At 47.1% G+C, this 16594-nt stretch overlaps 1 non-coding gene across 1 annotated transcript; it reads left to right on the forward strand.

The window, feature by feature from the left end:
* The first annotated feature begins 10210 nt into the window (after positions 1-10210).
* TRNAV-UAC (transfer RNA valine (anticodon UAC)) lies at positions 10211-10283 on the forward strand. The gene has a single exon. It is a non-coding gene; the product is annotated as a tRNA-Val (tRNA).
* The last annotated feature ends 6311 nt before the right edge of the window (positions 10284-16594 follow it).

Here is a 16594-nt window from a genome sequence, read left to right on the forward strand (position 1 = left end):
ATTTGTCTTCTCTCCGAACAATCGTTGTCCTTCTGAATACTATCTCCTCACTTGCCCTCTTAGAGAATCTCAAGTCTTCATCAGTCCATCTCAAAACAGCCATCCACGACATGAACTGTGATCTGAAGACTAGGACCAAGAGCAAAATAGAGCTCACATTCTAAGTCCTATCGCAGTGAGACTGTCTTCATCAAAGGGCAGGTCAGCATGTGTCCAGCAACAGAGACCCCGAGGAGAACCATCACACCTCTCAGGACTCCACTCAAGCCATAGCAAACAATGGCCTGACCCAAGAAACAGGGATCTGAATCACTATCGCATCCTACTTTCAACAACTTAAGCTTTTCTCCTTTCACCTACCTCTAAATTCATGGACTTCTAGCACCTTCTTGAGCAAAGAAATAAAAAAGATAGAGACATAGGGACAGAAATTTTAGGATGATCACAGTAAATGAAGCCTGAAACATACACTCAAAGCTTGGAGGAAAACTTGCACAAATGTATCCTATCATTAAACTTCTTTAAAAGGCCAAATCTGGCCACCAAAGAGCTAGCCCAGGGGAGAACTCATTTCCTTCAGTCTCAAGTGTCTGCATCCTAAAGTGGATACAGCAAACATTCAAACTACTACACTACTTCCTGATGGCTTCTCAGGTGGCTACTGAGCCACCCTGGCAGCAAACCTGCATGTCTAGACTCCAGACCAGCCACACCTATTGAAGACTCTCCAGCAAGCAGGGTCTCCACCCAGGCCCAGCAAATTCACTTCCAGTGCTTCTGGTCATACTAAAAAATCACGAACAAGGGGAACAAGCCACTGTGGAAAGAGCCAGGGCTTCCCCTACGCCAGGGCTTCCCCTACGCCAGGGCTTCCCCTACGCCAGGGCTCTTCATTGCTTCTAACTGAGCCACTCCAAAGGAAGAAGTCCCTCCCCTTTCCCCCCCTCCCCCTTATGTTGGTTCAAGCTCCATGCCAAACCCTGCCTCCCTGGGCAAAGGCATAGAAAAACACCAGGCAAAGGCCATGAAGGCATTCCATGGTGAATGAGGTTGAAAAACAAGCATTTAAAACATCAGAGTAATTTCTATGAGCTATTCACTACGCAATGTAGCAACGTCTGGTGAAGAATCATTTGCCATTCCAAAATTTCCCCAAATGTTGGCTGATGAAATAGAAAGCTGGGCTTTGACCAAGGTATTTAAAAAGGCTTCAGAGATACAAGGTAGCTGGATGAGAATTTGAGACATAATGCTGTGTTAGCATTCTGGATACTATACCACTGATTTACCCTTAAAAGAGAATCTGTCATGTTCATTAAAAAGCAGGCAGCAATTCAATTTCTACACGCTGGTGATCTGTCCCATATTTAGATATAACTCCAAGAAATTGCTACATTTCTCTCAGTTCAGCAAAAAGGCAATTTTGTAATGGACAGGCACTGAATACACATCCACTGAAGCAAAATAAAATGTCATTCCAACCATGCCAACAGACATGCACCAAGCTAAGCCAGAGTGGCACATGCTGCTCTTGTTCTGGATAGGAGTCACTGAAGGTTATGATGCAGCAAGTGCTCAGAAATTTGGGTTTCAGAACCTGAGCTGTCGAGAGCCTGATTTACAGAGACAATGAATCAGCATCATTTGATCCGGATGTAATAGGTGCTGCCCAAAATCAATCATGCTTTCAGTTTGTCAGTCACGTAAAGACCAGGCTGCCTCAAGAATAATGGAAATCTTGTAAAGATTTATAGCTGACTTTTAATGAAATGAGGCTGCAGGTCCTTTAGGCAGAGAGCCATCCTTGCAAGCACATCTTATCTTTTAAAATTAGATGAGCTGTGCTACTGGCAGACAAGTGTAAGCCAGGTCAAGCCTGGGGATATGGAAGCCATACAAATAAGAGCTACTAGGCTTTAACTTCTTATTCTTCCTTCATTCCATTTGTTTCTTACCTTTGATAAACAAAGAATGAAAGGGTCCTCCCTTTATTTTTGCTGGGATGGGATTTCCACAATTGTGCTACTTCTCCTACAGGTTGTTTCAATGGTTATTTCCAGCAACGTGCCTCCTTTCCCTGCTCGCCCCTTTCTCAACCATATTTGTGAACAGGTAGTTACGATCGCTTCCCACAACATATCTTAGAAGGTACATGTGGTTGGAAAGGTGATGAGATAAAGACTGTTTTCTTCATAAAGATAAGATGGATGGATGGGTGGATATTTCCAATGATAGGGGCTGTCCTTTGATGTCTTCTTGCTATCAATTTTTTCATTTTCTGTGACTCACAGACTTCCTTTAGAGTTGTTTTCCTTTGGAAATGAGGTCTGCAGAGAACTGAGAAACATGCTGTAACATGGGTCTATACTGGATTTGCTTCTGTGCATTTCTGAGGGAATGAAGCAGGAAAGAGCAAAATACCATATAGAAGAGAATCTGGACATTAAATCACAACAACAGTCAGGTTAGCACCTGCAGAGGGACAGCTCTTCGAAACTAAATCTTGAGTTGAGATTGTCAAGGATGGGAATCTAGAGATGAGTTAAAGATTTCATTAGCTAAAAGACTGACTCTTCAGAAAGTAGGATGAAGCAGCCATAGTCAATTAAGAGGATGAAAGAGGACCTGGCTATGGCACAAGAGCTGTAATTTTGACACCAATGCTAATTTTTGTCTGCCAAGGGGCTGATATGAGAACATCAAACATAGGCAAAGCACTATATGTTTAGATCTCTGCAATTATACATCCATGAGACAAACTGACATTTCTATTAAGTTGCTTTCAGTGATTATGTATGTCAAAGTAAGAAATGAGAAAGCTTTTCTATTTACAGATAATATCTTCAGTCTGCTCAGAGAAGCAGAGCTAAGCTTAACACAGAACTGATGGAATCATTCCTAGCAATGGCCGTGTTGATGGATCTCAGTGTTTGGGCCAGAAATCAATAGGGAATGGATATAGTAAGATAGTGCAAAGCCAGGAAAGCCTTAAAGAGCTGGATGAAGACAGACCAGCTCATTATGATGGGCTCATATTCCTGAGACCAAAATGCACTGCAAAAAGAAATAAAAACAAGAGCTGCAAAGGTGTGAACATTCAGAGATTGTTCAAGCAATCACTGAGTTCAGGAACTGCATGCAAATCCAAAGACAATCTGTAGAAAAATTAAGGAAGAAAGCCAGTTCAAGTTACTTACAATCAATAAAGGATACATTTGCAAAAAATATTTGCACTTTTTTGCACACAAAATAAACAAACAAAGCAAGCAGCCTCATTTTTTGTGCAGCAAGACTTTGGGGAGCACGTTTTTTAAAAAGAAGATAGCAAATACAAATGCACAAATGGGGTGCAGATCACCTTGAAGCATAAGCAAAGCCATCATATCACTTTCGGAAACATTAAACACCTCCAGGGGGAGATTCCTTTAGGAAGCAAGAAGAAAACTAAAAATCCTGAAGCAAAGTTAGTTGTACTAAACTGGACCAACTAGAGCGTAGAAGTCAACAACAGTTGTAGCTTGTTATCCTGGAGGAAAAGGAAAGTCGGAATCACACAGTCCTGCAGTTAATGAACAGTGTCTTAATGACATCCCATTTAATTCTCCTTACTTGAAAGGGGAAAGTGGTGAAAAAGCAAAGCTCCAGAATATAGTAAATACGTGTTGAAATCTGAGCCAGTTTAAAACTGAAATTCATGCGTCAGCTGAAATTCATATTAGTTTTCATAAAGTTTAAGTTAAGCATCAGAAAAAGGTTTGAAGTTAGCATCAGAAAAATACTTTCTCCTAAAACAGAAAGTACATGAAACACAGTAGTCTCAAAGCTATTTGATCTCATCTCTACTCAGAAGTTCTGGATAACTGATCCAGTCCAGGTCAAACTTTACAGCTTCAAGCACACTGATTCTCCTCAGGGTAAAATCATAAATAGTCCCACAAACATCTTTCATTCCCTCCACAGATTAGGATGAAGTCAATTTGTTCTTTAAAAGTGAGCTTTTATATATATATACATCTACACACCCCACCCAAAGATATTACCTGTTTTTTCTTTCTGCTTCAGCAACACCGAGTTTTTTTCCGTAAGAGTACCTTTAGAAGATTTTTTTTTAAGGGAAAGCAGACCCTTTTTGGAAGCAGAACTGCACAATGAGGGGTGCGGCTCTGCAGAACAGGTGCTCCAATTCTCTCTGGAGCTCAGGAGCTGCAATGCACTTGCTCTCCACCTATTTATACAGCTTCCTGAGAGGAAATTTCTTGAGCACTGCTCTTCGGAAACCGTCAGGGGGAAATGTCGTTTTCATCGTCCAGTCTGAAGTGAAAGTTCATGGCTGCAGCTCTTCAGCTGCGCTGTACGTGTGCTGTTGAAGAGCTGTTTTGTCACTATGCCTCCTGAATCTCAGGCAGAGAAAGGGATGGGCTGAAGTTATCTGCTTCGCATCTGAAGTCACATGATCTCTTTCAAAAGGAACGGCCTTTGAGCCATATTGAGGCAATGATTTGCATTTTAGCAGATCTAGCACACTGGAAAAAAACATAAGGGCTGTCCAGGTATTTGGTTATCTGATGTGAAAGCCCTTAAGGAAAAAAAATACTGAACTTAACCATGAGGCATTGTATCTGCATGCTAGTGATACAGGTGTTCTCCAAACCACTCACTCGTACCCAGATAATGGGACAAGTAGGAAGCACTCTTAATTTTGCACTCAGAAGCACTACACTAACACCTGCACATTTAATTTCTTCATGTGCATGCACGTGTTCTCCCCATAAACGTGTGACTGGAATTTAGTGGACTCAGTTCATGTTTCGGCTCATCTGCTCCTCGTTCGACTACTGGAAAGGGACTGGACAAGCTGACAGCACTGCAGCACGGCACTGCGTGCTTTGAAATCAAACGCTGACCCCTGACAGCACCTCTGACCTAGCTCCTCGCCGTGCTGATCACGGGCTCTCAGTCGCTGCTCAGGCGCCTGGGGAAGGGCAGAGCTGTCACACCCACAGTGACTTGTCACTGTCCACTGGTGCTACAACAGCCCCTGAGGAATCTGCCGCTTCCGGCATCAGGCAATAAACCAACAGCACAGGGACACCGCAATTTTCAACACGCACATCATCAAACCACTCAAAAATATTAGGTGTCAGTAGAAGCACGATATTGTAGTGTCACCAGTATAGTCTTGGGCCTAGTCCTCAGCATCACTCATCCAATACACCACCTTGACCCCCAGTCTGTCCTTCCACCCCTCTCCAAAGCTGGGAGGGGCTGCTTGCTGCTGTACAAAGTGATGGAATAGAACACAGAAGTCACTTCTGCGGAGTCAGTGCGGGGAGCTGTGCGTCCAAAGAGGACCACAGCTTATAAAGGATGCTGTGGTGGGAGGACACTCCACATGGATGGGCACAAGATGGGAACCACTGTGCCCCTTGCTCTGCAGCCTCTCCCTGTGACACAGTCCCATCAGGACTGGATAGGGAGCAGAAGATTTCTGAGAACAGAGACAAACAAAGGAAGATCTTCACCCGCCTGCCCCTGTCCCAAAGGTCTAATACTGTAATGTGGTATTTTCAGGAAATTTTTGCCATCAGTCTGGTGACAGCTCTAACGCACCAAACAACACTGTGAAGGACAGAGTGATCAAATCATCTCTTGGGACAGACAGACGACTCCCTTACTGTGACAGAACAGACACATTTATTAATGTGCAAAAGATATTTAACGTGTCAAACCGGTGTGACACGTTTGTGAATGCACTGATTTGATTGACTGAGCTAGCCCTTTGAGATTCTGGAGTCCCAGACACAAGCTTCCACTCCTCTCCTGTGAGATGAGATAGTAAATGGAATACATACCAGGCACAATAATTCTGCATGACCCAGAAGAGTTTTGGTGTTTGTTTTCCTGGCAGGATGCACTTTCCCTGATCAGAGTTACAGTAGCTAATCATTTATGTATGATCACACTGTTCTGCCAAAATGCATGCAAGCAAAAATACATCATAAGCTCTTTCCACTGCACTCTGGGGATACACATGATTTATAAAACATTTACTGTACTTGATAAATTCATCTATACTGGCATTTACCAAGATCTCTGCGTAAAGAGGCTATAAAGTTTCTTCCAACAGCCAACAAATCCATCACAAACATTCCATCCAAGATGAATGGGAGAGGGATGAAATCCTTAGCTGTTAGGTTCTGTAGGACATACAGCCTCCATTGCATGCTTTCTTTTCTTATTCATGGAAGTTGCTCTTCCTGTGTCTCAGTGGTCTGAGGTGACCAAGCAACCTGATAAAGAGTCAGTCTTGCTGGACTGAGCCACCTCTCCAGTTACCTATGGGGATCACAGTAACATGCAACTTGAGGAAACACAAATGTGCTTTCCAAATTAACCTTTCCCGCTCAAGCCCAAGGACACAGGCTGTACCAAACAAGACCATTCTCTGTTGTACGGAGGGCAAACAGAACATACCAGTCCCACCAAGAGGCCACACATACTACCACTTTTTTGTTCGGCAGTCGTGAATCACACACACACTTAAGATCCTGAAAAGGGTTTTAGCAAGCATCAACAGCTGCAACAGAAAGTAGGCCAAAAAATTATGACAACATGTTGTTGAGCAGTTTAGCATGACAAGAAAAAACCCAGTTACGTTGCTAGTGCAGAAATCGGGATAGCCCTTTACAAGCAGTCTTTCTCGACGTAACAGCACAGATTCTGTTTTCCAAATACTTTGGAAGCATTAACCTCCCGAGCAAACCTCCATATAGGCATTCCACATACATAATTCAAATCCTGCTTCAGGCTTATTTCTTAGAAGCACCCACTACAAAGTGCTGTAACCGATATTTTTCAGAAAGACTGAAGATAATCATAGCCAAAGTGAACCGCTCCTTCTGAGTCCTGGTCGTGGTTCCCCTCCTCTTACTCTACCAAGCTCAAAAATGGATTTTTATGTGACTGAACAAAGTATTTTCAAGTGTCAGCCAGGGGACAAGTCCCTGTCTGAGAGACCTGGATGTCCAGTCACAAGCAGAAAGAATAAAAAGAACAGAAGAAATGAATAAATAAATAAATGTCCAGAAAAATTTTAAACTCTGTTTCTGTCAGTGAGATGACAGAAATGTGTTCTCACAAATCAGAAGGAGTAGGTTAATTTGGGTAAACAGGAAAAGAGATGTCACCTCCACCCACAGTTCTGGATGAGATGATGAATAAAAGACACCAAAACTAGTATCCTTGGCAAACAGAGCACAAAATCAGAAATGTGAAGGAAAGCCAGCTGTAGAGCCTCCAGGCTCCTAAAGGCCAAGAAACTAGACCAGAACACTAACCAGAAAGCATCAGGATACCTTCTGTAAAATAAGAACAAATTTATTTAAAAAGGAAATGCTCCCAAATTATCAGCTGAATGCAGGTTATTCTGGGAAGCAATGACTAATGATTTAATTTGCACAACTCTACCTCACTCACAAGTTAGCTTCAGCCTCCACTTAGAGCCTATAGAGATGATAGCTAGATACAGCACTCAGATTTTGCCAAATCTTAGTACAACAACATGAGGAAAAAGAAATGGGCACAAGAATTGCCTAACAACAGCTTGATCTGCATTTTGTTGGTCTGGTGAACCGTAAGATGCCCAGGCAGTGCAAAATCTACATCCTGAAGTCTCAAGCCTACCAGATTGTCTCTTCCCAAAAGATGCCTCTGGGTTAATCAGGTTCTCAAGATCAGGAGGGTACACAGATTCAATTCACACACTAATGAGCAGTTTGTAAAAGGATTTTTAAATGTTCGTATTGTTTTTTAAAGACTAGGAACTGACAACTACTAAGTGCAGCCACCCTATACATGGTAGGGAGTCAGCAAAGTCTATGAAAATAATTTTCTTCACCTCTATTTTCATCTTATCCTTATGAAATTGCTTCTGATGACAAAAAGACAAAATTTTCTATCTTGTAACAATAAATCATCTGCTGCTTCAGTAGAATATTATTAAGAGTCAAGACAACTATGATATTTAGCTACAAACAATACACTGTTCTGCTTCCAGGCACTACCTGCTTCTCAAAATCAACAACCTTATCTTTTAAATTCCAAATAATAGTTTTGGTTCGTAACTTTTAACCACAGTCCTGTAAACACTGTACAGGTGCCTAAATTTGTACTTCTACAAACTGCTCCCTTTCGGATGTGAGGATTTAGCACGGCGAGGACCGAGGTACTGCAAGTAGTGCAAAACACCAGGTAAAACGCAATAGATGGAACAAGGCAATTTTTGTCTGGTGTTACAGATGACACTAAAGTCCCTGAATGAACGAATACCTAACGCAGGCGGGCACAGAACTGCACGGAAACAGCTGCGCTGCTCTGTACCCTCACAAAGAGCCATCTTCTTCAGCAGATGCACCACGAACCCACAACCTAAGTAATCTTGGATACTGCGGGACGCGAGTGTGGGCTGAGCAGACAGTACGAGCAGCTCTATCAGCTTCCCTTTAGCAAAGACACACAAGCACTTCGGCCTTCTCATTCTACATCCACATATAACAAAACATTTTTTTTAATTTTTTTTTCCCCAAGAAATCCACGAGCCACGCACTACGCAACGCCGCGCCCGGGGTCCTGGGCGGCGAGGCGCGGAGCGCGAGCACGGGGAGCCCCCTGCTGGCGGCGAGGCGGGACGTGGCGCGACACGGCACCGCACCGGGAACCGGCCACGGCCACAGCCACACCCACAGCCACAGCCACGGAACCACGGCACGGCACGGCACGGCACGGCACGGCACGGCACGGCACGGCCCCGCCGCTCCGAGCGCGCCAGCCGCCCCGGTCCTGCCCGCCCCGCCGCTCCTCTCCGAGCATCCGGGCCCCGCCCGGGGCGCGCTGCCGCTGCCGCCCCTGCCGCGCAGGCGCGCACGGGCTTTACGCGCCGCACGGCGAGGTGCGGCGGGACTAGTTCGCTCTCGCGGCCTCTGCCCCGTCGTTAATAAAGGAGAGTCCTCCACTTTGTCCGGGCAGGTTTCAGAAAGCAAACGGTGTCGCTTTCACACCTCATTTTAAAAACCCTCATTAGCGTGTCCCATGCTGTGTCTGAGGGATAAATCACAGTTTTCGCAGATCCATTAGGCACCACGCGACAGGTCCCTCAAGGGCTTTGCTGAGACTGACAAACTTAAGGTTCTGCCTTCTTTCTCCCCGCACGCTATTTTAAACGCTGTTTCCTGTACCGCGGAAATCATCCACACCTTCCTCACCCACTGGAAAGTGAGCTGAAAGACCCCACAGTAGGCAGCGGAGAACTTTCCTGGGACTGACTGACACGAAATCCACGCCGCCAGGTTCCCCCGAAGCAGCGGGGGTGTTGCCGCACCTCTCACGGAGCTCAGCCTGCCTTTTTCCCATGCTTTGGTCAACCTGTTGGGTGCCGAGATGTAACGCACCGACCCAGAGACCTCTGCTTCCCGCTTATCTGGGAAAACAGAGCAGCCAAGCAAACCAAAGGAGCGGCAACGATGCGCAGGAAGGCTTCCCAGCCGTTTCCAAAGCGGGGCGGGAGGCAACGACGTTCGGGGCGCACAGGCTGAAGGCAAAGGTGTAGCGAGCACATGCAGGGGAAGGGAGTGCCCGCAGTGCCCGCTACACGCGGCATAAGGCCCGTACCGGGGCCCTCGCCCCCCAGGCCCACCACCTGCCGCTCTGGGCCGTGTGTGGTGGGGCAGACCCGGGACCCAGGCTTCCGGCTGGAAGGCCCCGACACGCAGAGGAACGCCTGCAGCACTCGCACGAAAACCTTACCTGTGCTTTTCCCATAGCGCTAGAGCTATTAGAGTGGTTTACCCCTTTCACTGCTCCTCTGTAGCTATCTCGAGGGGCAGGAAACGCATCAAGATAATTTTTAATTACCGCATTTTTAATTAACCAGCAATTTAAAAAAAAAAAAAAAGAAAAAAAAGAAAAGAAGCCCGGCGGCCGCAGCTGCCGAGAGCCGTCCCGCCCTCACTCAGAAGCGGTTCCCCCCACGGCTTGCCGCGCGCCCAACGGCCGCGCGTGGGGTGGGCGCGGGGGCTGCGCGCGCGCGCGCGCCCACGTCCACCGCTCCCCGCCCCCCTCCGCGCGCCGCCCCCGCGTGGACGAAGCGGGGGAATGGAGGCTCGCGGGTGCATCGTCCATAGGAGTAACGCCGCCGCGGCTGGTTTGCATCGGCGGTTCCATAGTGTAGTGGTTATCACGTCTGCTTTACACGCAGAAGGTCCTGGGTTCGAGCCCCAGTGGAACCAACGCCTGACGTAGTATTTTTTGTCTTTTTTTCATGCTTAGTTTTTCATCATTTCCTTTAAAGCCCTGAGCCTCTGTTTGTTTTTTTTTCCCCTCAAGACGGGGAACCTCACAAGCACGTGAAGAAAGTGCAGGTCCTGCCTGCAGTAAGGGAGCAGTGGTGTGTGGCGAGGGAAGCAGAAAGACCCCTCAAGCAGGAAACCGCAGCAGGATCCTTTCCACTGCCCTGTGCAATAACACATTTTTCTAAGACTATGAGCATAATTTAGACCATGTTGCTGCAGCACTTCCTTTTTTCCCCTAAAAAGCTCTGTTTCCTGCAAGAACATCAACCAAAATAGAGAGAGACCAATGGGATCGGGCTCGAGCCAGCACCCTGAGGTGCTGAAGCAGCCAGCGCTCTCTCCACCCACCCGCCTGGCACGGCTCTGTGGGGCAGTATTTACAAGGTTTTAATCTGGTTGCTCACTGTAGCCTACTCTCTAGTTGCCATTTTATGGCGGCCAGTAGCCCCCATGCCTCTGGTGGTGCAGAGGGGGGGGTCAGGATGGCGCAGGGGCTGTAGGCCTCTGCGCCGAGGCCTTGCTGAGCCACAGGTCACCTGGATGGAGGAGCAGGCAGCTGGAAGCCTAATAAAAGAGTGTCGTCCCTCATTTTATGTCTACCTGATCTACGGGCCTTTAGGGGTACATTTTGCACCTTCTTCTGGGCCCCTTCTATGGGTGCAGCTTGGGCCCAGGCTGGCTGCTGTGGTGAGGCGCACACAGGGCCTCAAGCTTCGTGCTTGGCAGGGCTGAATGCCACCTGCGAGATGAGCCTTCCCTGCCAGCGTGGGCGAGGGATCGCTGCCTCACTATAGCCCCTCAGCTGGGAAACTAAGCAGAGAACAGAGGCAGCCATGGCGGCAGCACAGAGAAGCAGTGGCCTGTGCCTTCTTCCACGCAGGACCGTGGGCGTGCGAGCACCCGCACGGCAGTGGTGAAGGCTGCAGCCTGGTACATCCCTAAGGAGACATCTCACTGGGGCAGGCTGGAGCACTGTTGCTTTCACCTCTGTGTTTGGAGAAGTGTGTGAGAGCTGGGGAAAGGCCAGCACTTTTCACTTCTCACAGCACACAGCTAGCAGGCACGATTAACTCCATCCTTGTTTTCCCCTGTAGTGTGTGTATTGTTGTTTCTATTAATTGGGAAAGAAAGAGCCATCTCAGCTTGCCTCGGAGCAGTTTAACTTTTGAATTATGAAGTGTTGTCTCATTTTGCACATGCAAGCCTTCAGAAAAGGACAACCTCTGGGCATGGATGCTGCCATGGCATCTGTCTGTGCGTGGGTGCCCTGACGAGAGCTGGGGCCAAGATATCTCTGCAGGAGGAGGAGGAGAGTCCCTTAGCTCCACTGAGCTGGAGTTTGCTCTTAAGTCTCTTTGCAGGATCAGAGCAGGAGAGTGCGATTTACCTATCTTAAAGATGAAAGAGAAAAATTGGCTTAACTAAGCTTAATCAAGGTCTTATTAAGAAACTTACCTTAATCATCATCATCATCTTAAGAAAACTATTAACCTTTGTCAGTGCTTGCTCATACTAAGGAAACACTCTGGGGTATGGACAAGCTCAAGTTAGAGACTGCAGTGCAATGCAGGAATACCTGGGCCAGGTTGCAAAAGCCCTTTTGGGTAGAAAGCATGCACATATCACATAGTGAGACCTAGCAGGATAAGGTCATAACATTAAGCACTGTAACGACACTAAGGGCCTGTGTATCCTGCAGCCTGAAGGCACAGATGTACTCAGGTCTGGCTTTCCTCTGCTTGGCTTGTTTAGCAGCTTGTGTGCAGCCCATGGGAGGTGAAGCCAAAGCAATGTATCCCACCTCTTGGGTAAACTATCTTCCACAGACAGACTGCTTCAAGGATACAGGCTCAATGCTCAATCAGCTACAGCTAGCCTTCTCCTAATGTAGAGTATGCAAGCCTTCAGGGTAGGTACTTCTCATCTAATAGGGATGTTGATCCCGTGGTGCCTACCCTGCCAACAACAGCCGCAGCTCCATCAGGTGCATGTGTTGCCGGGAGTGGGCCTGATGCTGTTGGTCAGCACTGGGTAGCTATTTGCATTGTGGTTTTTTCACTTAGGCTCCTTTTCAGAAGAGGACTTAAACTCACATTTAAGACTTGTGGAGAGAACATTTTATTTCAAAAGCCAGATCTTCAGCATGTGTAGACCATCACAGCTCCATCCATTTCAAGGGGATCCAGCTCCCGATGGTTTGACGCAAGCTCTGAAAGCATTGGTGATCTTGGTCTCTCAGCATGTCAGTATCCTGCTTCCGAGAGACGCCTGTGGTTCACACGTACATGTATAAATGTGTATTTTACGTTCCCTAACTGCTAAAACCAAAGTGCGCCAGTCACACATTTGTGCTGAGACATTGCACATCGTGTGCGTTCAGCTCCCAGACACATGAATCTGTGCGTGCTGCTCTGATTTAGTTGTCTGGCACTCTGACTTTGGGAGAAACGTAAAATCACTATATGGAGTTGCACTTCTCTCTCACACGCAATTGCTTTTGCCTCCTGCTTCACCTCTGACGGCACACATGCACGCTGCTGGTCGGTCAAGTGCCAGGGAGGGCTCCGTGCCCATGCAAGTGTTTTGAGAACTCGTGCATTCACAGCTCTGCCGTGCTTGGAAGCAAATTGATTTCTCATCAGGAGAAAGCTGTGGGCAGAAGGAGTTAGGTCTGCATAAGATGCTGGCATGGGGATCCTCAAATTGTGCTGAGCTATATCTATATATAGCACTCAGAGAGTAGTGGTCAATGGCTCGATGTCCAAGTGGAGACCGGTCACGAGTGCCGTCCCTCAGGGGTCCGTGTTGGGCCCGGCCCTCTTCAACATCTTTGTCGGTGACGTGGACAGTGGCATGGAGTGCACCCTCAGCAAGTTCGCCGATGACACCAAGCTGTGTGGTGCTGTCGACACGCTGGAAGGGAGGGATGCCATCCAGAGGGACCTCGACAGGCTGGAGAGGTGGGCCCATGTCAACCTCATGAAGTTCAACCAGGCCAAATGCGAGGTCCTACATCTGGGTCGTGGCAATCCCAGGCACAAATACAGACTGGGTGGTGAATGGATCGAGAGCAGCCCTGAGGAGAAGGACTTGGGAGTACTGGTGGACGAGAAGCTCAATATGAGCCGGCAATGTGCTCTTGCGGCCCAGAAGGCCAACCGCATCCTGGGCTGCATCAAGAGGAGCGTGGCCAGCAGGTCGAGGGAGGTGATTCTTCCCCTCTACTCTGCCCTCGTGAGACCTCACCTGGAGTACTGCGTCCAGTTCTGGAGCCCCCAACATAAGAAGGACATGGACCAGTTGGAGAGGGTCCAGAGGAGGGCCACGAAGATGATAAGAGGGCTGGAGCACCTTTCCTATGAGGACAGGCTGAAAGAGTTGGGGCTGTTCAGCCTGGAGAAGAGGAGGCTCCGGGGTGACCTTATAGCGGTCTTCCAGTACCTCAAGGGGGCCTACAGGAAAGATGGGGAGAGGCTGTTCAGGAGGGCCAGTTGTGACAGGACAAGGGGTAATGGTTTTAAAATAGAGGGAGGTAGATTCAGGTTGGATATTAGGAAAAAATTTTTTACCATGAGAGTTGTAGAACACTGGAACAGGTTGCCCAGAGAGGTGGTGGATGCTCCATCCCTGGAGACGTTCAAGGCCAGGTTGGACGAGGCCCTGAGCAACCTGATCTAGTTGGAGATATCCCTGTTCCTTGCAGGGGGGTTGAACTAGATGACCTTTGAAGGTCCCTTCCAGCCCTAACCATTCTATGATTCTATGATTCTGTATCTGTTCAGGCATGAACTGGAGCACTGGCCTCCAGTCATCCGTGCTGTTTAATTCTTAACAAACTCCTGGCAAAGTTGTGGTTCAGGCCAGCTAACCCAGCAGGTGAAGGACACATGCGAGGGAGCATCCCCAGGAAGGGTGTCAAACAGCCTCCACTCAACTTTGTTCTTGCTGCTGCCATCCCAGGGGCTTCGCACCCTTATCTACCTCTGTGCCTTCACCTTGCACCCCTGGAAATGCAAGCTGTATTTCAACTTCACAGGCTGAAAGCATCTTAATGGTGTAGGGTGGCCTTTGTGTTATTTCCCACAATCTGGGGGAAAAAACACACCAAGATATTTGAGGGCCATGAAAACATACCAGAATGTCTTAAGGCCAATGGGACACGAGCTGGACCTGGAGAAGACGTGTGGTCAAAAGAGTGAACCTACCCAGGCAGTGTCTGGCCCTGTTTTACGTAGCAGTGTGGATGTCACTAAACTCTCCTACTTCGGATCATTTGTACCAGCCACAGTTTTGTTCCATAATTGATGCCAGGCTAATTTTTATCCTTTTTTAAATTATATTTTTATTTTTTATAAAGAGCAAATTTAGCCCTTGCTGTTGCTGTATTGTGTACTGGCTTTAAAATGTTTTCTGTCTTCTGTACCTGAGAGTATTTTTATGCTTGCTAGGAATTAACTACATGATTCATTTAGCAAAGTTGTCTGTAGTGGCAACATAGTTTTGCTGTTTACAGTTGTTAAAATGAAGGACTGTCAACACCATTAGACACAGAGGGTCTGATCTGCATAGTATTCATACAGAGACTTTAATTTTAAGGCTCTTCTACTCCTCATGTGAATCAATTTGATTTTTTGAATGCTACAGACACATTTTTAAAAAAGCGCTGCCCTTTTTTATGTGAGAGGGAATTTTATAATTGGGGAGCCACCAGTTCTGAGGATGTCCCTTTGGATGAAATGTCCTTTGATAAAAGCTGTGCTGTTTCTGAACATGATCCCTGAGCTATTGCATTTCTTACACAAAATCAAGACCTATTTGAAGGGTGGAGTTGACTATAAACCAGGCTGATTTTAAACTGCTTGGGGCGATGGGGGAGAATTTGGTTTTGCTTTTTTAGAATATAGTAAGTGGATTCTCTTGGTGGGGGGCAGCTCTGCCTCCCGGTAACCTGTGCTTATGAGACCATAAGGCGAGAGGCTGAAGCGCTGGTCTGGTTTTTTAAGAGATACATGGATGAAGGTATTTAGGGATTTTTAAGCTGGGATTTTCAAGCCCATGGGATTTAGATACCAACTACTTATCAATGCAGAGAGGAAATAGATACCCGAATGTCTTCAGCAGCTCTGGAACTCTCTATCTCTGTGACAGCCCATTTTATATCAGATGGCAGAGATAGGGAGAGAGAGCCTTGCCTGGATACTGTGTAGACCCTGAAGTGAGATGCCACACCATGGCCAATGCCCAGAGGCTTCCCTGGTACCCTCAATGAGGCTCACATTTGTTCACCCCCTGGCTGGACCTTCTGGTGAGTCTCACTGCCCCAAGAGGGATGGTGCATATGAGTGTGAGGCCTCTGAGAAAAAAATCAGGAGGAACCTCCTGCCCTTAGGAAAACGACCTCCTTCCTGGTACTTGTGATGAGCTGCCCTGCTTGCTCACCCTGCCATGCGTTTTGGTGCTTCCCAGTGTTTGGGGTGAGCCAGCCCAGGTCCATGAAGCAGGATGGCTGTATCCATGCAGGGATCTGCCTGTGATAAGCCACCCTCTCTCTGAGGGTAAATTAATATGGGGAAGGTGCTGGGTTGAGGAGGTTAAACTGCTCGAGGCTAAGCAAAGCAGCGAGCCCACTTGGCAGGAAACTCATCCCATCCATGTCGCATGCCCTGGTGAGGCCAGGATGCATCAGTGCTGGAGGTGCGACTGCAGAGGGATGCTGTACCTGACGTCCCATTTACGGGGCATTCAAAATTTGTGGGTATCCAAAGGCAGGTGAGATGAATCCTGCCCCAGGGAACTGTTTCTGAAAAGTCAGCATCCTTGTTTGCGCAGAATTTTTTGAATGGATGTAGACCAGAGGACTAGAGACAGGTCTAGTTTAATTCAACAGCAGCTCACACGATCTGTGCAGCACTTTAATCTATTCCCTGTGCATGCAATCCAAGATCTTTTGAAACAAAGCAAGCTGCTTCTGAAGCAATTGCTTTCAAAAACCTCCATTAAAAATTCACTGCTAATTGCACATAATTAACAGAGGTTGGAGAAATGGGCTCAAGATCCACTGGAATCACTGGCAGTCTGTTGTCTTGAATCTTTCAGTCATTTTAAAACCAAATATGGAACTCTCTTTGATGTAAACTGGTTCTACTATAGGTAGAACTGTTAGTAAAGGGAGGTTTACTTCTTTGATTTGAGATTTTTTACAGCTCAGCAAGTAAACAACTGAAATGTGCCATTCTTGTTTGATCTGC

Source organism: Tauraco erythrolophus, chromosome 1 (assembly GCF_009769465.1).
Source record: "Tauraco erythrolophus isolate bTauEry1 chromosome 1, bTauEry1.pri, whole genome shotgun sequence".
NCBI lineage: Eukaryota > Metazoa > Chordata > Aves > Musophagiformes > Musophagidae > Tauraco > Tauraco erythrolophus.